The sequence below is a fragment of the Amblyraja radiata genome, chromosome 27 (genome assembly GCF_010909765.2).
Source record: "Amblyraja radiata isolate CabotCenter1 chromosome 27, sAmbRad1.1.pri, whole genome shotgun sequence".
In the NCBI taxonomy this organism is placed as follows: domain Eukaryota; kingdom Metazoa; phylum Chordata; class Chondrichthyes; order Rajiformes; family Rajidae; genus Amblyraja; species Amblyraja radiata.
In genome coordinates, this window is record NC_045982.1 from 23359748 (window position 1) to 23383619 (window position 23872).

Consider the following 23872-nt stretch of genomic DNA (forward strand, 5'->3'; position numbering starts at 1 on the left):
GCAGTCCATGGTGTGCAGGTCTCGATATTCGGCAACCACACATGCATGCAGGCGAGCGCCTTCATTCGCACAATTCCAATGTGTGTCTTGTGCAACATTTTCAAAATTTACGATCGCCGTTCCGTTGGAATGATCACTCGACAATCGCGGAGCAGAATGCCATCCTTTGAGGAGATTTCCGTTTGTGCATTTGGGAATGAGCGGAATTCCTTGTCCAGTTTGGGACTTCGGCCACCCCTGAGTGACAAAATGTTGTACCTTCGACAAAATGGGGTCTGTGCTCGTGTAGTTTGTGACCGTTCTTGTGGAGATGGGGAAATCGGCGATGACCCACATGTTGAGCAAGTTCACGTCCGTCACAATTTCCATAATTGCTTCCTCTTTATCGAACATCAGGTCGGGTCCAATCGGTAGACGAGACGGTGCAACGGCATTGGCATGCTCGGCAGACTGTTGGTAAATGATGTGGTAATCATATCCCATCATGATCAGGGCCCAACATTATAGATGCTGCAACGTCATGACAGGAAAACCTTTCTCCGAAAATAGTCAGCAACGGCTTGTGGTCGGCTATGAGCAGGAGATGTCGCCTACTCAAATATTGGTGGAACATTCGGACAACAAACACAATCGTCAGGGTTTTGGATGCAAACACAATTTGTTCTTCCTTGCCGTTTGGTGCCATTTGTGAGATTACAGCTCCAAGACCATACGGCAATACATCGGCGGCCAGCGAGATCGGCTTCGATGGGTCATAGTGGACCAAACGCGTCTTCTGGGCGAACATCTCCTTCAACCTGGTGAATGCATGGTCACACTCTTTGGATGAGTGCCATTCGACGTCCTGTTTTCGCAGGTTGTTCAATGGCGCAAAGTCGAAAGTGCCGGTTTGAACTTGCCATAGTAGTTCACCTTGCCAATGAAGCATTCAAGCTGCTTCACAATTTCGGACGTCGGCAATTTCTCAATGGCGTCCACTCTTTCTTCCGATGGCTTTAGACCACTTGCTGAGATCACATGTCCGAGATAAGTGACCTGTTGTTGGAAGAATGCGCACTTGTCCATGCGCAACTTCATGCCGTAGTTGTTCAGTGCCTGGTCCTGCTTTAGGTTCTGCAGGTATTCTTCCTCTGTCTGGCCGGTGACAATTATGTCATCAAGGTTGACGGCTACATACGGAATCCCGGCAACCAGATTGTCGACCAGTTTCTGAATGATGGCCGGCGCCGGTACCCGGTCCAAACGACAATCGGTTGTATCTGAACAAACCCTTGCGCGTGTTGATCATGAGCAGGTTTTTTGTCTCGTCATCCAGTTCCACTTGGCGATACGCATCGGACATGTCCAATTTCGAGAAGTATTGTCCTCCTTGCAGCTTGACGAACAGCTCGTCCACTCTTGGTATGGGGTGATGATCAATGTGCAATTGAGGGTTTACAGTAACGTTGTAGTCACCACAGATGCGCACCTTGCAGCAAGGCTTTTGAACGACAACTATGGGTGTGGCCCATTCTGAAATGGTCCACATGGGTGATAATTCCCATTTCTTCAAGACGGCGTCGATTCGACTGAACGGAACTGGTCTTGGTTTGAAGAACTTAGGGACGGCATCGTCATTGAGTATGAGCCATGCCTTCATCTTTGTGCAATGTCCAGGTGTGAATATGGCCGGAAACTGGTCAAGAACTTTCTGCAGGTTTTTCTCGCACTTGTGACCATGTTGCAATCCGTAGTAGATGGCAATGCCATAGTTGATCCATCGTAGAATAAGGCGTTCATGTCAAGCTTAAAAGCATGGATCCAGTCGATGGCGCACAGGGATGTACCTTCTTTGCCAACGACGATCAGCGGCAACATCTGTGTCATACCAGTACAGGAAACGGCGACAGTGCATTTGCCTTTCGTGGGAATGGACTGTGGTCTGTATCCGAAAAGGCGGATGTTGTCCGGTTTCAGTTTCGGCGATCCGATCCCAGATGTCCTAACCCACCAGCGACACAGCCGCAACAGTGTCCACCTGGAATTGTAGATCGACGTTCGAGGCCCGCAGCGAAATCCTCGGCTTGTCGGTGATCATGGACACACCAAGCACTTCAATAAAAATGTTCTCCGCAATTTGGTCGACTGTGTTTTGCGCTTTCTTGCCCTTTCTCAACTTTCCTACGGGGGTAGCAGGGTTTCAATCCTCCCCCCACAGGAGACTGTCCCTCCTTCCCCGGATTTGCTCTGGGTCGATCAAGTGGTTTCTGGACGATTCCGACGAACTGTATTCACCTCCTGAGGGAGCTTTGACGCTGTTTCGCCAGCTATTTTGTGCAGTTCTTTACTTAGCAGCTCGGCCATCTTAACACACTGCAGCACATTCTTCAATGAGGCGTCCGATTCTTTGAGAATCGCCTGCTGGATGAATGCGTGCCTGCAGCCCATGACCAGTCTATCCTGCAACGCATTGTCTTGGCATTTTTTGCAGCATTGAACTTTAAAATCACATGCCTTTGACTTGGTGCGAAGTTCTGCAAGAAATTCGGTGATCAATTGCCCTTCCTGTTCCACCGTCCGGTAGAAATCGAGGCGAGCCGCGAGGAAATTTTGATTTTCTTTGAAATGCAGGTGCAAAGCCATTGTGATTTCAGCATATGAAACTTCAGTTACTTCTTCTGTAAGTAAATTTTGAAGTAGTGCAAAAATTTCTGGAGACATTGAACACAAGAAAGCCTTCTTCCTCAGTCGTAATTGCCATACTTTCAGAATAAAACTCAGCGAGCATTAGATACGATGACCACCTTTCTCGCTCGGGATCGAAATGATTGAATTGCTGAAACATGTTAGTTCGAGTACACTACACAACTCAAAAAAAACCATCAAAAAATAGGCTTTTATCTAGGTCTTTGGATGCAATCCGAAATCTCAGTATTCCACTTCTTACACCACTTTCGTGTTCTTGTTTCTATGTCTGTATAAAACTTGAGAGTCTTCAAGGTACAACAGAAGTCTTTATTACATTAACTCAATGCTGGCAGGAAGACAACTAAAAATGGCTGCAACCACATGATCTGACTGCACACTCACACACTGTGTACCAAAGATCTTAGAGCGGAGCAAGATGGTCCACTCCTGCAAAATCCAATGGACTGAAAGTGTAGTACGCAATGGAGCGTAACTTCCGCCATTTCAGTAATCCCCACCCGACTTCAGTTATTCCACTCACAGTGTAATCAATGTTGGATGGGAACAGTTTGTGTCCCTCCACCTGTGCCTCCGCCAGCTCCCCGATCGGCTGACTTCCGCACACGGGCCGGCCAGGTTGTGCGCCCGCCGGTGCGTTTCGTACCTCGGGTTCTGGGGGGGGGTCCTGTGGCAGCTCCCAAGGGTCGGGCCATCTGAACTGTCAAACCCCTCGGCACGGGAATGATTCAGTCCAGAGGCGGCCCTTAACCTGAGGGTTTAAAGGCAAGGGTTTGGGTGCCATCTTTCTCTCGTGGACTTCCTCTCTTTCGTTTCGAGACCTACGCACCACAACACACACATATATATTTTTTCTAGTTTCTTATATATATAAACACATATATATTCATTATATATATATGATGCATATATATATGTGTGACATATACTTACATAAATATATAACACACATATATACATTCTCTTGTTTCTTTCTTGTGATCTCTAATTATTTGTTGAGCAACCTTTTTCTTTCTTTCTTTCATACCTTCATTCAACCTATCTCTCTCTCTCCCTCTACGAAATCCTAATATTGTGAATAAAATATCAATGAACACTAAGGATGGCGGGACAGGCTCAAGGGTTTGGGGACCAGGGGTCGGCAACCTTTTTTACATATCGTAACTTTTAAGAAACATTAGACAGGTACATGGATCAGACAGGTATAGACAATAGACAATAGGTGCAGGTGTAGGCCATTCAGCCCTTCGAGCCAGCACCGCCATTCAATGTGGTCATGGCTGATCATCCTCAATCAGTACCCCGTTCCTGCCTTCTCCTCATATCTCCTGACTCCGCTATTTTTAAGATCCCTATCTAGCTCTCTCTTGAAAGCATCCAGAGAACCCGCCTCCACTGCCCTCTGAGGCAGAGAATTCCACTATATAGAGTATAGAGCAATGGTGGGATATGGATTATGTGCAGATAGATCAGAGATGGTCTTGACATTATGGCCTGAAAGGCCTGACCTTGTGCTGCGCTGGCCTATGTGGCCTGAGGCCCCTGATTTTAGCAGCTATCCGAGTCATTTCATACAGCACAGAAGCAGGCTCTGGCCCACCTTGCCCATGACCACTCTACACGAGTACCATTTACCAGTGCTTGCCCCGTAACCTTCTATGCCATGGCAATTCAAGTGTTCATCCCTAATTTCTTCAGTGAAGTGAGAATACTCACTTCCACCACCCTCTCAGGCAACACATTCCAGAACATTCCGGGTGAAAAGAAAATCTCCCTCAGATCCCCTGTCAGCCTCTTCCCCACTTACCGTGAAATTTTTCACATGATTTGGAGAAAGCCTCTTGGAACTATCTGTCTATTCTCCTTGTACTTTTGGTATACCTCTAAATGTTTCCGCTCAGCCTCCTCTGCTTCAAGGAAACATACCCAGCCTCTGCAGTCTCTGGAAAGTGAACTTCAGAAAGGGGAAGTTGGAGACCACACATGGGTTTCATGGGTGAGTCGACCGTGGAGAGAGTTAGCAGCTTTAAATTCCTGGCTGTTAACATCTCAGATGACCTGTCCGGGGCCTAGCACATAGATGTAATCACAAAGAAGGTGCCCCATGTTTCTATTTTCTTATGTTTAACGAGGCTCAGCATGTTTCTGAACACTCTAACAAACCTTTACAGATGCATTGCAGAAAGTGTCCCGACTGGTTGTATGAAGACCTGATACAATACTAAAGCTCAGCTGTGCAAGGACTGCAGAAAGTGGTGGATTATGCCCAGTCAATTATGAGCCCTCCCCACTATCGAAATAATTTACATGAAATACAGCCGGTCCTTCCATAAGCCAGAGTATTGTTTGTTCCACCTCAACCTCATTGAGGACATTGGACTTTGTTTAAGAAACTGATGCGCTACATTGCTGAGAACTATATTCTGCACTCTCTATCTTCCCCTTTGCTCCATCTATTGTACAGATATAGTTTATATCTGATCTGTTTGGACAGCATGCAAAACAAAGCTTTTCAGTAACTGACAATAATAAACTTAAACAAGGGAGCATCTATCATCATATATCCCTACTATCCTTTAGTCTCAGGTCAGGAATGATTACACAAATATGAAAACATTTACTTCTGGGGGAAGACCAAGTGGCAAACTCTGTTAATGAACTGGTTAATATTCAATGAGCCGAAGAGTTTTCCTTTACACTTAATAATTCTATATTTCAATGCTACCATTATATTGTGAAGAGCCTATACTGTATCTGTTGCACAGTCAATGTTACTGATGTGCTGGAAGGGATTAGATCTGCAGCTGAAACATTGCTGATGCTTTCTGACCTAGTGACGTTGGTGACAATCAATCCCAAATACCCATTATGGCATTGCCAACAAAGACTTGATCTCATTTGCAAGGATCACTTATTTTATATAGTAAGTATGTGGAATGATAATATGATAATAATGGCAAGGTATCTCTGTATGCTCCAGTAACTTTTAGATGCAGAAAATTAGATTATAGAAGGCATGCAATTATTCTGCATTCAGTTAAACAAGTTTAGCAAGCAGTTGCTTTTAAACTACAATGTCTATCAAAGGAATTACTGGATTGTATGCATCCAAATATATCTGGCTGACATCCATGATTTTCAACAATAAACTTTACAATATTAGAACATTCGAAGACAGAGTCATTGTTTGTTTAAGAAATAATGTTTAAGATATAAATTTTCATTTATAACGCCATACTTCAGCGAAAGAAAAAGTTGAAATAACTTAACAAAGGGCATTTATTTCTCCAACTGAAATATAAACTATATCGGAAAGCATTGGAGATATTCAATAATTGATCTTTCTAAAGTGATGTCCTTGTAATCCAATCCAATCCATGCAATAACACAATTAATTATTATTTAGGAAGCACTGTAATTTTCTCAAATGGTCACAGCTGATTCGTGTAGAGGGCTGATTATTGCAGACTATTATATCAGTGGATACATTATGTGCACAATCACACTGTAATTTTACTAAGAGGCACAAACAATGAAACAAAGATTATCCGTTCACACCAATCAACATAAAGGTAATTTAATCTAAAATGTTACTACACCTAAACAGAATCTCCAATAACAATTACAGTTTGGAGACTCAGTGTTCTGTACGGAGGGGTGAGAATAGGTGGCATTGAGAGTGAGCTGTGAAACGGATTCTATTATAGTCTAAAGATAAGAGCTAAGCCATTTAAGACGGAGATGAGGAGATTTTATTTCTCCCAGAGTGGTGAACATGTGGAATTTTCGAACGAAAAGCAATTGAGGACAAATCATTAAAGGTACTCAAAAGGAATCGAGTCCCTTTTCTTGGGCTGGAAGAATCAAGGAAGAGAGCTAGTTACTGACTGTGTAATGATTATTTGTGATAAAACTGGATAGTGCAGCAAGCCTGAGGTTGGCGTAGTGACCCCCTTCTGCTTTTACCTTTCTACATTTCCATGTTTATATAGTGATGTCAATGAAGAAAGAGGCTGACATTTACCGTTATATCATGCTTTTCATGACCCTGGCCTTTTCACATCCAAAGAAACATTTTTAAGGCTGTGCCACTGTTGCAATGTAAGAAATCCTGCAACACGTGAATGCAACAACTTAACAACTGCAGAGATGTGATTAGACAGACCTGCTTTAATAATATCAATTTACCAGATACAAAGCATGATTTCCCTGATTTTCTTTCACAGTGGTGGCCAAAACCTTATATACTAGGCATTGATTCCATGCTTAAATTATGTAGACGTAATTGCAGATACCCTGGCTGAGATTTGCACGTCATCATTAAATACAGGTGAGGTGCCAGAAGACAAATTCAGCACGTCCATGTAAGAAGGGCTGCAGGTGAAAGGCTGGGAACTACACACCAGTGAGCCCAACATCTGTGGTCAAAAGTTACTAGAAAGTATTCCAAGGAGTAAGATGTACATGCATTTTGATGGACAGGGGCTGATTAGGGATAGTCTGCATGTTTTGTATATGGAAGGTAATTTCATACAAAACTGTTTTTTTTGAAGATGTGACCAAAAAGGTTGGAGGGCAGAGCTATAGACGTTGTATATGTGGATTTTAGTAAAGGGCCTGTCCCACGAGCATGCGACTCCATGCGGCAAGCGCGACCTAAAGGGCCTGTCCGACGAGCATGCGACTGCATGCGGCAAGCGCGACCAAACCAGAAGCGGGGGCCACGCAGAGGTCGAGTGAGTGACATGAAGTTCGAGCGAAGTCCGCGTGTGACGTACGGCGTTGAGGCGGTGCGTACGGTATTGAGGTGTCTGCGGGCCGGCAGGCCATTGCCACGCGGAATTTTTGAATACGGTCAGTTTTTCGGAGCCCCGCGCAATGTCGAGACCAGCTCCGCACAACTCCATACGGCTCCGGCGATCGAAGTGGGACCGGCTCCGCGAGGCCGTATGGCTCAAGCGACCACGTTAGGTTGCGCTTGCCGCATGGAGTCGCATGCTGGTGGGACAGGCCCTTTAGGTCGCGTTTGCCGCATGGAGTCGCATGCTCGTGGGACAGCCCCTTAAGGCATTCAACAAGGTTCCACATGGTAGGTTGCTCTGGAAGGTGAAATTGCACGGGATCCTAGGAGAGATATCTGAATGGATAGAAAATTGACTTCATGGAAGGAACCAGAGGGCGATAGCCGAAGATTGTTTTTTTGACTGGAAGCTTGTAATTAGGGGTTGGTGCTTGACCCATTGTTGTTTGACATCTATATCAATGATTTGGATGACAATGTACATGGCATGATTAGCAAGTTTGCAAATGATAAGGCAGAGATAGATAGATTCATTATTAATACTGGTGTCAGAGGTTATGGGGAGAAGGCAGGAGAATAGGGTTAAGAGGGAGATATAGATCAGCCATGGTTGAATTGTGTAATAGACTTGATGGGCCGAATGGCCTCATTCTGCTCCTATCACTTATGATTTTATGATGACACAAAAGTGGGTGGCAATGTAGATAGTGAAGATGGTTGTAAAAAAATTGCAGCAGGTGGGCTGAGGAATGTTTGATGGAATTTAATACAGAGAAATGCCAGATGTTGCATTTTGGGAAGTATAACATGGGCTACACAGTGCTCAAGAGAGAGTTGGATATAGCTCTAAGGGCTAACGGAATCAATGGCTATGGGGAGAAAGCAGGAACGGGGTGCTGATTTTGAATGATCAGCCATGATCATATTGAATGGCGGTGCTGGCTCAAAGGGCCGAATGGCCTACTCCTGCACCTAATTTTTATGTTTCTATGCAAATGACTTTAGCAGTTCAACCATTAAATGATTTAAAATGCTCAAATGTGTTAAGTTAGGCACACATTACGTTGAAATGCAAAATATTAATAAACTATCTGCTTTATCCTGCCCAGTAATCAAACAAAACACCAACTTACTGGTCTGCAGAAATCTACAGCAAAATTATAAATTCAGTCATTAATTTAATAACAATAGAGACACAAGAAATTACCAATGCTAGAATCTTGAGCAATTAACAGTGCTGGAGGATCTCAGTAGATCTGGCAACATCTGGCGAAGGAATAGGCAGGAGATGTTTAGGATTGGGACCCTTTTTCAGACTGATAATACCAATATCTCTGATCCCCTATTATCACAACTCTCTATCTTCCTCAATTTCATAATTTTACCTAGTTCCTCCTCCAACCACCCTTAATCTACTCGTATCTCAATGAAGCTCATAAAATTGTATTGAAACTGAAAATCTCAACGCTATGGGGCCCAGATACAAATCTTATCAACAGCTTGACTTCTCAGTGCAAATCTATTTGATTATTTTTATTTCTTATCTTGTGATTTTTTTTTCTCTTTTTGGACATCACCAAAGAACTGCTTGTCCCTTGCATTTATTCTTGTGCATGCTGGTTATTGTGGCTCAATGATGTTGAGATGGGTTATCAATTTGATTAATGCTTTGGAAGGCACATCATTCTGTTTGCTGAAGATTGTACCTACAAGATCCTTTGGCAATACTATCAGAAAATGGGAACAGGATGTGTAAAATATGATAAAAATAATTTCCCAAGTGGATGATAAAGAGAAATATAATCTGCTTGCATCAACTTTCTTGTCTGTGAGCAGTGAATTCTGTTTAGTTATTATTATTGAACTACCATAGTTTTACTTGTGTTACCACTAACGTTTGGTCAATACGTGGACAGTTGGACATGGGTTTCCTCAGACACAGAGATAACCACACAGATGACATAAGGGAAATGAGTTTCACATGAAAATACATTCCATAAGCATTTAATGCCACAATCCTTAAAATAGAGCACTTTTGCCGACACAAGAGACTACGGATGCTGGAATCTTGAAGAAAACACAAAGTGCCGGAGGAACTCAGTGGGTCATGCAGCATCTGGGGAGGGAATGGACATGCAACATTTTATGTTTGGACACTTCTTCAAACTGATGTACTTTTGCCTTGTTTAGTGTTATAAGAGCAAATTGAAGTAGTTTAGGATAAAAGGATATATTGACAATTCATCTAACTGAATTATAATGTGGTAGGAACCAAATGTTTGTTTTGTCTTTGTCATTGTAGATACCAAGAAAACAGAAATCATTTCTGTAAAGGTTTTTAGACGTGGTCCTTAGTCCTTCACTAAGTCTTTATTAAGACACTACATCCACACGTCCCAGCACTGACCACAACTGGTCTACACACGTACTGGAACCAAGAGGGGGAGGGTGCATGCAGATACTACAGTTATACTACCTAAGGTGGGAGTGTCAAATGGTAATGAGGTAGCTACATATTTGGTTGCATGCATTTTCTGACCAGTGACTAATCATCTCATTAAAAGCAATTTGCTTCTCCACTGAGTTGTCACTCTCACACATCAAAAAGGATGTTGCTGTTCTGTGCAATGTTGGGAATAAGGGTAGTTCAGTGAAGTTGACTTTTCGAATTATAATGCATCATGCCATTGATTGGTAGGATGCAACTATAATTCCACTCGTATTTGGTTCATGTTCTCAGCTGCTGCATGCCAGACACCCCCCTGCAGGGAACCGCTGCAGAGAGAAATTGCAGAGTTTTGGACGTAGCCCCAGACCATCACACAAACCAGCTTCCCTTCCATTGACTCCATCTACACTTCACGCTGCCTCAGCATGGCCACCAACATAATCAAGAACCAGTTATACCCTCTTCTCCCCTCATCCATCAGGCAAAAGGTACAGAAGATTGATGTGCATACCTCCAGATTCAGGGATAGTTTCTTCCCAGCTGTTATTAGGCAGCTGAACTGTCCTCTCACCAGCAAAGGTGCAGTCCTGACTTCATCACTCATTGGAAACCTGTGAATTACCTGTATCTTTAATTGGACTTCATCTGACTTAATCTTACACTAAATGTTGTATCCTTAATCATTTACCTGTGTTCTGTGGACAGTTTGATTGTAATCACGTAGTCTTTTCTTTGACTGGAATCATGCAACAACAATCTTTTCATGGTACCTCAGTACACGTAAAAATAATACGCAAAACTAATTACTGTTGAAGGAGGCTATCAGTGCAGAAATGAGGAGGATTGTCTTAGATGACATTTCAAATGAGGCTCTATGGAAATTAGGTACAGAGAAATGGTGATCACTTTTCTGGAATTATACTACAAGATTGTACAAAGCAAAGTGCTGAAAGAACTCAGCAGGTCAGGCAGCACTTGAGGAGGGAATGGATAGACAATGTTTCTTGTGGAACCCTTCTTCAGACTGATTGGGTGGGAGGGGGGGGTGGGGCAGGGAAAAGAGAGGTGTGTTGTTTTTGTTTAGTTTCGTAGAGCAATCTAGTTATTGGCATGATTTTTCTCTCTTTGACAGGTCCCAACTATCTTTGATCATTTTCAAATGTCAAAAACAGGAATAAGGTGACAACTTTCACAACTGGTGAGCTGAAGTGGGGAATACTGGGTGTTACCAGTGGCCAAAATAACTTTTGAAGTAGCTGCATGATGACAAACGATTGATCATTTCAGACTGAGATCAGAGGAAATTTTCCAGGTAGAGTAAATACAAACTGTCATTAAGTATATTCAAAGCTGAGTGATATATTATTGAATATTAAGGGAATTTAGGGAAACAATGAATGAGCATGAAATGAATGAAGCTCCGCTAATCCATAAATCTTTTAATTGTCCAAAAAAACAAATGTGTGCTTGAAGGGGCAATTTTCTTGATATATCAATCCCTGACTCTACCACATGTTTTCCTATTTTACTTCGGAGTCACGTGAGTGACTACGTGAAGAACCCCGCCAGGACGCATGTGTGTCATATCGCTACACGCATTGCAACGAGTCACAGCAGGGGGAACGACGTTCCCCTTAGCGGCAGAATTTGAAAGCCGGGAACAGCAGGTAAGGAGACTCTGCATTCTTTCCACTTACTTCACAGGTGGAGGCATGGACAGATCCACGAGAAACAAGAAGGCTGCGAAAAAGCTGGCGGGGGAGAACCGCGGAGTTGCGGGCAGCCAGCAGCGGCCAACGGCACACCAATCTCCCGTAATGGGAACAGCTGTGCCCGACTTCGCTCCCGCACCGGCCACAGCCGGGCGGTAAAGCGAAGCAAAAAACTAACAGTCGTTGACTCCGATGAGTCCGACTTTGAACAGCCGCGAGCGGCCAGTGCCCGTGAGCATTGGGGCCGGTTGGAGCGGCTTCAGGAGCAGCCGCGAGCGGCCAGTGCCCGTGAGCATTGGAGCCGGTTGGAGCGGCTTGAGGAACAAGAGCAGCCGCGAGCGGCCAGTGCCCGAGAGCATTGGAGCCGATTGGAGCGGCTTGAGGAACAGGAGCAGCCGCGAGTGGCCAATGCCCGAGAGCATTGGAGCCAGTTGGAGCGGCTGTTGTAGCAAATACTCCAAACTGGCAGGCTCCAGGAGATGGAGACTAGTCACAGTGGGCAGCTAGTAAGTCCTACAGCAGTACCTCTTGTAGGGCTGCACAGTGTTTCTTCCTCATCAGAGGGGAGTACGGGGGGTCAATTCTGGGCTGACCCTGAAGAGGGGTGTGCAGAACATACCCCTAGTGTGCATGGGGTGCAAGAAAACCTATTGATATGGTGTCCCAGTTCATTCAACCCGACCAAACTGGCCAAAACCTGGAGCCTAAAATAGCTGCAAGTATCGACTACATGTCATTCAACCAGCTATAAGGACAGGCATTATTGGACACCATAGCAAGACACTTACCACCAGGGAACTGCAAATCACTGAATGTTCCCAGTGTCAACCAGTGTATTTGGAAACATGTCGGAGCCTCAATCAGAGCCAGGGACTTGAAACTACAGAAAGTTCTGAAAGTCCTAACAGCGGGAATTACGGCTTTCGCCCGCACAATAAACGAAAAAGACATGACACAAGATCACCAGGATGCACCGGCTTTATTTTGCAACTACCAATACGAGTTAAATAGTATTAGGAAGAGTGCCATCCAACCGGCTTTAGACCCCAAATTTGCAGGCCTGTGCAAACCTGGAACCTCCAAACCACCAATATTACTATTTGGAGGTGACTTATCCAAACAGGTAAAAGAACTTGACGAAGAGGCTAAAACCCTGGGGCTCATTAAAGCAACGTCCAAAAACTACTTCGGCCAGAAACAGCACCCCTACGCACCCACCAGTCGGCCAAGACAAACTGGTGAAAGCTCGAAGGCCAGGAACACTCAACATCGGTCTTTTTTAGGCCAAGGCCCAGACCGGCCTTCCTGGAAAATGCACAAACCCTCAACCCAACTACAGATCCAGACACCGGCGCCTCAACGTCCACGGAGGATGCCGAAAAAGTAACAAACCTACCACTAGTAACCATGGAGGTAGGTGGGTCTGGTTCTTTACGAATTGAAGGGAGCATGGAGGTTGGTGGGAGATTACAATTCTATCTGGATGCATGGAATAAGTTAACTACTGACACTTATATTTTAAGCAGTATAGGGTTATACCATAGAATTTATACAAAAACATAACCCTCCAGTTCAGCATGTACTGAACCGAATGTTCGTGCTTACAGGCAAAGGAAAATCAAAAGCACATGCTGAACTACAGCGGCTTTATAAAAAAGGAGTAATTGAGAAAACCCAACACGAATCACAGGAACTCGTGTCCAAAATCTTTATCATAAACAAGAAAGATGGTGGTTGCCGCATCATCATAGATTTGACTAATTTGAATACTTTCGTACAATATATTCATTTCAAGATGGAAACCTTTGTTACTGCTAAGCAATTGATTTCCAAAGGTTACTACATGGCAAGCATCGATTTAAAAGATGCTTACTATACAGTACCCATAAGAGGTGACCACAGATGTTATTTAACACAATGGATTATCTGGGGTTCACCATTAACTCAGTTCACATGTCAGTGACTTTGCCGATAGAAAAGGTTACAGCCTTAATAGAGGCTTGCAGCAAAATCATTGACATCACTAAACCATCCATCAGACTGGTAGCAAGAATAATTGACAAAATAGTGGCTGCGTTTCCAGCCACACAATTCGGACCTTTACATTATCAAAATTTACAGAGGGCTAAAATACGAGCACTCAAAATTAATGGTGGTCATTTTGACAGACCAATGAAGCTACCAACAGAGGCCATAATGGGACTAAAATGGTGGAAAGATAACATTAGGCATTGTTCCAATCCAATCATTATCAGCAACCCGTCTATGGTACTACAAACTGATGCCAGTGCACTTGGTTGGGGTGCTACCAATTCCATCTCCAGCTGTGGAGGGAGATGCAATGCACCAGAGGCATCATTATTACAAACACTGGGCATAAACTACCTGGAAATGTTAAGTGCATTCCATGGCCTTAAGTCATATTGTTCTGGGTTATATCACCAGCATGTTAGACTACAAATTGACAACACCACCATGGTAGCATATATCAACCATATGGGTGGAAACAAATCGACATCATGTGACAATCTGGCCAACACAATTTGGCAATGGTGTATCCAGAGAGATATTTGGATATCAGCTACCTACTTACCAGGTAAACTAAATTTAGTGGCAGACACCAGGTCACGCAAATTCAATGAAAACACTGAATGGATGTTGGATAAAAATGTATTTGCTGAAATTACAGCACGGTATGGAACACCAGATATCGATCTATTCGCATCCAGGCTCAATCACCAGTTATCGAATTATGTTTCATGGGAATCAGACCCTGGGGCAGCGGCAACAGATGCATTTTCGCTGCATTGGGGGAAATTGTTTATTTATGCATTCCCTCCTTTCTGCCTCATCAGTCGGGTATTAAGGAAAATACAGCAAGACTCTGCGTCTGGTATTTTGATAGTACCCGATTGGCCTACTCAACCATGGTTCCCGGTGATACTCGACATGGTATTAGAACCATGCATCACCATCCATCATAGACCTAATTTACTGGTTCATCCCGTAACAAGGGAAAGTCACCCATGTCATAATTATATAAACCTATTAATTTGTAGAGTTTGACAGCACCTCTACTACACCTGGGACTGACGGACCGAACAGTGGATATTATTTCAGCGGCCCACAGACAGTCCACCAAAAAACAGTACTTGGTGTACATCAAGAAATGGGAAATGTACTGTCACAACAATAACATCACCCACAGATCTATGAACATCCCGTCAGTTCTGGAATTCCTGGCAAGCCTCCATTACGATGAGGGGCTCAGATATAGTGCCATCAACTGCGCCAGAAGTGCTCTGTCAACAAACCTGTGGCAAGAAACAGAGCGGCATTCTGTTGGGACACACCCCCTAGTAACCAAACTCATGAGGGGCATTTTTAATGTTAATCCCCCAAGAACCAGGTACTCCCAAATATGGGATGTGAGCATTGTACTGACCATGTTAAGAAACTGGTCTCCAGCTACAGCTCTGTCCCTACAGAAACTGACTATGAAAACAGTCAAGCTGATGGCCTTGGTCACGGCACAAAGGTTCCAGTCGCTACAGAAACTAAGGCTGGACAACATGACTATTTCATCTGGAAATTTAACTTTTCACATCAATGAATTAGTCAAACAGAACAGACAGGGGTCAGCAGGCCTAAAAACTGAATTCAGGGCCTACCCAACAGATGATCGTCTCTGTATTGTAACACACTTACTATTATATACGGAGTATACTAAGATCATCAGAGGCAAAGAAATGGCACTTAGCGTTGAGTAACGTTGAGGGAATACGTGTCATATACAAATAGTCATGTGCCCTCCGCTCCCACCCTTGATCATATACTCAACTGGTATCTCTTCTTTAATCTTACTATGTTTAGTCATTACAGTTATCTGTGAATTCCCACCGCTGCTTTGAAGAATGACACGCATGCGTCCTGGCTGGGTTCTTCACGTATTCTCTCAACGTTACTCCTCATAAAATAACGATCAAACTTCAAACTGGTAAGTTCTCGTTTAATCTTACTATTTCTACTAACAAAATCCACCTCACAATTATTTTGAAATGTTACCTATCTAAATGCTAGAACATGGATTGAGCCTTCTTCAGCAGTCTGCAAATTATTACCTCCAAGTTAGACACAAAAAGCTGGAGTAACTCAGCGGGACAGGCAGCATCTCTGGAGAGAAGGAATAGGTGACGTTTCGGGTCGAGACCTTTCTTCAGACTAGTTAGGGATAAGGGAAACGAGAGATATAGACGTTGATGTGGAGAGATAAAGAACAATGAATGAAAGATATGCAAAAAAGTAACGACGATAAAGGAAACAGGCCTTTGTAAGCTGTTTGTAAGGTGAAAATGTGAAGCTAGTGCTACTTGGGTGGGGGGAGGGATAGGGAGAGAGGGAACGCCAGGGTGACCTGAAGTGAGAGAAATTAATGTTCATACCACTGGGCTGCAAGCTGCCCAAGCGAAATATGAGATGCTGTTCCTCCAATTTGCGTTTAGCCTCACACTGACAATGGAGGACACCAAGGCCAGAAGGGTCTGCGTCAGAATGGGAAGGAGAATTAAAGTGTCCAGCAACCGGGACATCAGGTTGGTTCACACGAGCTGAGCGAAGGTATTCCGTGAAACAATCGGCCAGCCTGCGTTTGGCCTCGCCAATGTATCAGAGTCCACATCTTGAACATCGGATACAGTAGATGAGGTTGGAAGAGGTGCAAGTGAACCTCTGCCAAACCTGAACGGACTGTCGGGGTCCCTGTATGGAGGCGACGGAGGAGGGTTAGTGACAGTTGTTGCATTAGCTGCAGTTGCAGGGGAAGGTACCTGGCAGGGGGTGGTTTGGTTGAGAAGGGATGAGTTAACCAGGGCGTTGTGGATGGAACAGTTTCTGTGGAAGGCGGAAAGGGGTGGAGATGAGAAAATGTGGCTAGTGGTGGGATCCCGTTGGAGGACATTTCAGAGGATTATGTGTTATAAGTGATGGCTGATGAGGTGGAAGATAAGGACTAGGGGAACTCTGTCTCCGTTGTGACCAGGGGGAGGGGGAGCAAGGGCGGAGCTACAGGGTACTGAGGAGACACGAGTGGGGGCCTCATCTATGATGGGCGAGGGGAATCCCATTCCCTAAAGAATGAGGACATCTAGGATGTTCTAGTACGGAACACCTCATCTTGGGCGCAGATGCGGCGTTGACGGAGGGATTGGGAGTCTTTGCAGGAAGCTGGGTGGGAAGAAGTGTAGTCGAGATAGTCGTGGGAGTCAGTGGGTTTGTAATAGACGTCAGTCAATGGTCTATTTCCTGTGATGGAGACTGTGAAATCAAGAAAGGGGAGGGAGGTGTTGGAGATGGTCCAAGTAAATTTGAGTGCAGGATTGAAATTGGTGGTGAAGTTGATGAAGTCCATGAGTTCTGCATGGGTGCAGGAGGTAGCACCAATGCAGTCGTCAATGTAATGGAGATAGAGTTCGTGGATAAGGCCAGTGTACGCCTGGAACAGGGATTGTTTGATGTACCCTACAAAGAGGCAGGCATAGCTGGGGCCCATGCAGGTGCCCAAAGCTATGCCTTGGACTTGGAGGAAGTGTGAGGAGTCAAAGGAGAAGTTGTTGCGGGTGAGGACCAGCTCCGCTAGGTGGAATAGAGTGTTAGTAGAGGGAAATCAATCAATCAATCAATCAATCAGTTTTATTCATCACATACACATATAAGTGCAGTGAAATGAATTTGCCAGCAGTGGTACAATCAAAAAAGAACACACAATACACAATAAAATTAAACACAAACATCTTCCACAGCATTCTTCACTGTGATGGAAGGCACAAAGTACAGTCAGTCCTCCTCCATTGTTCACCCATGCTCGGGGCCATAAACCTCCGTAGTTGCTGCTACGGCCGGCCAGATGTACAGGCCCTCTTGTTGGGATGGTTGAAACTCTGACGTCAGGACAGTCGAACACACTCGGAGTTTGGAGGTCACGAATCCGCGCTTTCCTACCGGAGGCCGTGGCTTCAGGATGTTGTAGGCCGCAGGCCGGCGGTCGGAGCACTTCTCTGGCTGTCACCGGTGAGGGAACCCAGGCTCCAGATAGTAAATTCACGCCGCCCCCGTGGCTAGAAGCTCCGCAGACCGCAGCTTCAGGATGTTATCGGCCGCGGGCTGGCGGTCGGAGCTCTTCTCTGGCGATCCTTAGCGAGGGGTCCCAGGCTCTGCGATGAAAAGTCCACGATGCGCCGCCTGCTGAAACTCTGGGCCCGACTCCGGAAAAGGCCGTACCAATCCATGGTGTTAGGCCGCGAGGGAGGCGACATGGAAAAAGTTGCTTCTCCGTGGAGGAGGCGACCAAAAGCGGTTCCCCCTTACCCCTACTCACCACCAAGTCACACCAAGACATTAAAACACACATTTGGGCACTAAAAAAAACAAAAAAAGTAGAAATGACGAACATGCTGCTGGCAGGGCAGCCGACTCGCAGCGCCCCCACGAAATTGAATGGTTCTGCGGTCGAGGAAGAAACAGAAGGCTTTAAGGCCTTCCTGGTGGGGGATGGAGGTGTAGAGTGACTGAACGTTCATAGTAAAGATGAGGGAGTGGGGGCTCGGAAAGCGGAAGTCATTAAAGAGACAAATGGCATGTGAGGTATCTTTGACATAGTTCGGGAGTTCCCTTAGTCCTTTCCTACCACCCCATCAGCCATCGCATACAACACATAACCCTCCGATATTTCCGCCACCTCCAACGGGATCCCACCACTAGCCACAAAGACTCCCAATTCATTTGTCAATCAATCAATCAATCAATCAATCAATCAATCAATCAATCAATCAATCAATCAATCAATCAATCAATCAATCAATCAAGTACTTTATTCATCCCCGAGGGGCAATTTAAAGGGCGCATTACAGTAGCTTTTAAAAAAAGAAAGGAACACAATCAACGAAGAGACAAACATTCAAAGCTACTCTCTGCACCGACCGCACGAGCAGTGACCCGGCAAGGATTGGGTTGTCAGCAGCGATACAATAATAAAGAACACACAAAATGTAACACAAACATCCACCACAGCATTCATCACTGTGGTGGAAGGCACAAACATTTGGCCAGTCCTCCTCCATTTCCCCCCCGTGGACAGGACCAGAGTCCAGAGTCATTCCAGGATCGGCTCTTCCTCACCGGAGACCGCGGCTTTAAGTTGTTGTAGGCCGCAGGCCAGCGATCAAGATTTAAAGTCCCCGCCGCAGCCAGAAGCACCGTAGACTGCAGGGCCGGCGGTCGAAGCTCCCCTCCAGGGGTGATGGTAAGTCCATGCCGGCCCCGCGGTAGAAGTTGGCCGCGGGCCGGCATTGATGGCTTCTTCTTCCCCCGGGTCCCCCACGAGGGATCCCGGGCTGTAGACGCCGCACCAGCTGGAGCTCTGCAGACGGCGGCTTCAGGCTGCGACTTCAGGCTGCCGGCTGCCCCGGACCAGCGAAACGGAGCGCTCCCCTCCAGCGAGCCCCAGTGAGGGTTCACCCGCTCCACGCCGAGAGTCCACGCTGCGCCCACCGCTGAAGCCCCGGGCGCGTCTCCGGGAAAGGCCGCGCCGATCCTTGATGTTAGGCCACGGGGGAGGCGACCTGGAAAAAGTCGCCTCTCCATGGAGGAGGCGACCAAAGCGGTTTCCCCCTTACCCCCCCACACCACCCCCCACACAAACACACGAAGGAACATTAAATACATACTTTAAAACAAACTAAAAAATAAAAAAGGTTGAAAAAACTGACGCGCTGCTGACATGGCTGCTGCCAGAACAGCGCCCCCGGAGTACATCAATGCCGCATCTGCGCCCAAGATGTCCTAGTTCTTTAGGGAACAGGGTTCCCCTCTCCCATCATAGATGATGCCCCCACTTGTGTCTCCTCGGTACCCCGTAGCTCTGCCCTTGCTCCCCCTTCCCCTGGTCGCAACAGAGACAGAGTCCCCCTCGTCCTTACCTTCCACCCCATCAGCCGTCGCTTACAACACATAATCCTCTGAAATTTCCTCCAACGGGATCCTACCACTTGCCACATTTCTCATCTCCACCCCTTTCCACCGTTCGGAGAGACTGTTCCCTCTACAACTCCTTGGTTAATTCATCCCTTCCCACCCAAATACCTCCACCCCAGGTATCTTCCCCAGCAACTGCAGAAGGTGCAACACCTGTGGCTATATGTCCTCCCATTGACTCCGACAGTCCTTTCAGGTTAGGCAGAGGTTCACTTGCACCTCCTCCAACCGCATCTACTGTATCCGTTGTTCAAGATGTGAACTCTTATACATAGGCGAGACCAAATGCAGACTGGGCGATTGTTTTGCGGAACACCTTCACTCGGCCCGCATCAACCAACCTGATCACCCGGTTGCTGGACACTATAATTCTCCTTCCCGTTCCTACACCGACCTTTCTGTCCTTGGTCTCCTCCATTGTCAGAGTGAGGTTAAATGCAAATTAGAAGCATTCCCTCCCTCTCTATCCCTCCCCCACCCAAGTCGCAGGAGCTTCTCATTTTCACCCCTACAAACAGCTTTCAATTACTTTTTTTGCATATCTTTCATTCAATGTTCTGTATCTCTCAATATCACCGTTTACATCTTATTTCCCTTATCCCTAACCAGTTTGAAGAAGGGTCTCGACCCGAAATGTCATCCATTCCTTCTCTCCAGAGATGCTGCCAGTCCCGCTGAGTTACTCCAGCTTTTTGTGTCTATCTTCGGTTTAAACCAGCATCTGCAGTTCCTTCTCACACATTACCTCCAAGATCCTTGTTTTGCCACTGATACTGCGTTGTAACACTTACTTTTATTCATTATACCATTCATTGAAATTTTAACCATCACTTTATGGTTATCTTCTTTGTATGTTTCTTGGCAACTTACCTATAATCCTTACTTTGATTTGACCTTTATTCTAAACTATGATTTATTTTATCTTTAGCTAATGTTATTTCCATCAAATCTGTCCCCTCTGACTTACCAGTCACAATGTATTATTCAAAGCTCTGCATGTGATTTCTCCCTAGACACTCGTCCCAATCGTACATCTTCTTTACATCCTTTGTTATGATGTCTATATTCCATGGCATTAATCCCTCTTTTCCACGCATATCTATGAGCCACACATTCATGTTCCTGATCTGCCCCTTCATCAAATAGTATACTTCTTTTTTGGGTCCTTCTCAGACAGTCTTTTTGTAATCGAGGATGACTCGTTTCTACTCTAGTTCTGTTGATTCTGAGGTGGCTGATGAACTGACTGTGGGAACCACAGACTTTTCAAAAGATGAGACAGAAGATGTCTGATGAGGTGGGCAGATGGCAATTTGGGTAGTGGTGTGTCTTCTGGTGTCCTTGCACGGCCTCTAGGTGCAATGAGTCGAAGTTCACAATGGAAAGTGGACCACATTTTCCAGAGTCTGACCATGAAGTTTATTAGTGTAGAGAAGGGAAGTGCAGTGGGGGCAGATTGGTGGAGAACTTTTGTCTTATGATGTTAAATGTATGATCCATCCTCTCAGCTGTGTCAGCCAACAGGTCGATGATGGTTTGGAGCTCAGCCTCCTGGTGTGTTTCAATACAAGCTTACTGCAGCTCAACAACTGAGGTTCAGGTGACCTTCAATTTAGAATATCATGGCCATTGGCTGAATCAGTTCCCAAATGGTTCCAAAGATTAGGTCCTCGGGATGAGGCGCACCTTTGAGGTGAGAATGATTGGGAAGTTCGTTACAGCAATGACACAACAAATCTCTTAATTACTGAGATTAGCTCATTTGTACAGTAAGTCCATTGTTTTGTATCATGGACAGTATGGTGTTATGGAACATAAGATGGAGATGGACCTCTATTGACAATGTCCCTCCAGATTAACCGAATCAATGATTTTTCAGCCATGTCTTGTCAGTGGTGATGCTCCCTACATTTCTCCAGATTATTGGATGGTGAAGATTTCTCCACTCTGAGTTAGGGGCTCTAAGAAGAGGCAGTTCAGAAAGACCTTTACGATGACTTTCCCTATGACAGTCAGTATATTAAGCACAGTTGGAAGTCTCCTTTCTTAACATGCAATGGCATAACCATGGCCGGGTCACTCAGAAAAGCGTTACTTAGAGTCTGGATATCCTGTAGTTGGCGAGATAGTTAGAGCTTTTTTCCCTATGGTAGAACAATCAAGAACCAGAGGACATAGGTTTAAGGTGAGAGGGACAAGCTATATTAAAATATTTGAATTAGTTGTTCCTTCGGTTCAAACTGGGACAGTCTAAATAGACTTTAATGTCTGATGGAAACGCTTGAGAGTGCCCTGGCTCTCAGGATGATAAGCGCTTGAATGACAATGTTTGATGCCTAGTTGTTTCAACACTTGAGCAAATACTTTAGACATAAAGTTTGATCCCTGGTCACTTTGTATCACCTTAGGTAGACCAAACAAGGAAAAAAACTTAGTAAGAGCTTTCACTATAGTGGGAGCAGTTATCTTCCGTAATGGAATCACCTCTGGAAAACGGGTAGATGCACACATTATGGTTAACAAAAACTTGTTGCCAGCTTTCGTTCGAGGCAGTGGACCCACACAGTCTATCATAATGCGTTCAAAAGGTTTACCAACTACAGGTATCGGATACAAGGGTGCAGGAACGATAGTCTGATTTGATTTACCTGCTACTTGGCATGCATGACAACACTTGCAATGCTGCACTACATCCCTCTTTAACCCAGGCCAAAAGAAATGTCGTAATATACGGTCGTATGTTTTATTAACTCCTAAATGGCCAGCAAGAGGATTATCATGAGCCAAAGTAAGTATTTCATTCCGATACCTATGTGGCACTACAATCTGCTTAACAACGCTCCAGTCATCCTGACCAGATGCATTCAAAGGAGACCATTTACGCATTAGCAAGTTATCCCTCAGAAAATATCCCTTTAACAAGGAATCCACTTCCACCTCTGACACTGCGCTGTCAATCAAAGCAGACAAATCGGCATCACATTTCTGCTCAGCAACCAACTGGTCACGTGACAACGACACCGGTTTAGCCTCAGACATTTCACCAACTTGTGATGCAGACACACTCTGCGCAACACAGGATCCACCATCCTGCTCCACAAGGAGACACTCACTCAAGTCAATTTCATCATCAAACGTAGCTTGGTTTCTAGCGCGAGTGACAGCACATGATGCAAAAACCTTTGGATGCTGCTCAGCAAGTTTATCTGGACACTGCAACATAGGAACCGGTGTCACTTCAGGAGTGACCAAATCTTTCCCCCCAGCCAAATCGTTACCCAGAATCAACGACACTCCCTTTATGGGAAAACGTGGCTGTATCCCCACAGCTACTCGACCCGAAACAAGCTCAGACTCAAGGTTAACAGTATGCAATGGCACTCCCATGCGCTCCATACCAAACCCTACAACTGGGACACTAGAACCAACAGATGATTCAGCTGAAAATGGTAGCACATCTTCCAAAATGAAGGACTGAGAGGCAGCAGTATCACGCAAGATTGTCACAGGTACTTTCCTGTCCCCATCCTCCATAGACACAAAACCCCTCATGACAAAAGGAGAAAAATCCACCAAATCATCACTCAGGCACCACAGGGATTGCATGTGCCTTCTGTGTGTTGAACAAAGCCACCGGCTTCGCTTTTTTCTTTTTAAGAATGGGACACGTTTTACAAATGTGCCCTCTCTCCTTACAGTAGAAACACATTGGACTGTCCTTAGCCCCCAAATCACTGTTAGTTTTATCAGGTTTGACTTCCCACTGCTTTGAAGTGCTGCTGTCATTTGGCACAGAAAAAGTTTTCATACTGTTACCAGCAACACCACCACGATCAACTGGTCTCCCACTAAAACCAGAGGATCGCTCCCCAAAAACTGCCTTATGAGTGAGCACATATTCATCCGCCAATACAGCGGCCTTAGACACGTCTGAGACTTTCTGCTCATTAAGATATGTTGTCACTCTTTCAGGAAGACAGTTTTTAAAATCCTCCATTATCATCAAGGACTTTAACTGGGCAAAATCTTTTACCCCCTGAGAAGCACACCAGCGTTCAAACAGAGCCTCCTTTTCACGAGCAAATTCAACATATGTTTGGTTATCATATTTTCTGAAACGCTGGAGTTTTTGGTGGTACGCTTCGGGAACCAACTCATACGCTCTGAGGACGGCAGATTTTACAATTTCATAGTCAA

General features: G+C 45.1%; 1 long non-coding RNA gene and 1 pseudogene across 2 annotated transcripts; both read right to left on the bottom strand.

Moving 5' to 3' along the window:
- Positions 1 to 861: 861 nt before the first annotated feature.
- On the bottom strand, positions 862 to 2077 carry LOC116988225 (annotated as a pseudogene).
- An 865-nt stretch (positions 2078 to 2942) lies between these two features.
- On the bottom strand, positions 2943 to 23872 carry LOC116988563. 2 transcript variants are annotated; one of them, XR_004415989.1, is made up of 3 exons: positions 23525 to 23872; positions 3485 to 3487; positions 2943 to 2953 (listed from the first exon to the last, which is right to left on the bottom strand). It is a non-coding gene; the product is annotated as an uncharacterized LOC116988563 (long non-coding RNA). The 2 variants fall into 2 exon arrangements; XR_004415990.1 differs by lacking the exons at positions 2943 to 2953; positions 3485 to 3487 and adding exons at positions 4790 to 4802; positions 22427 to 22428.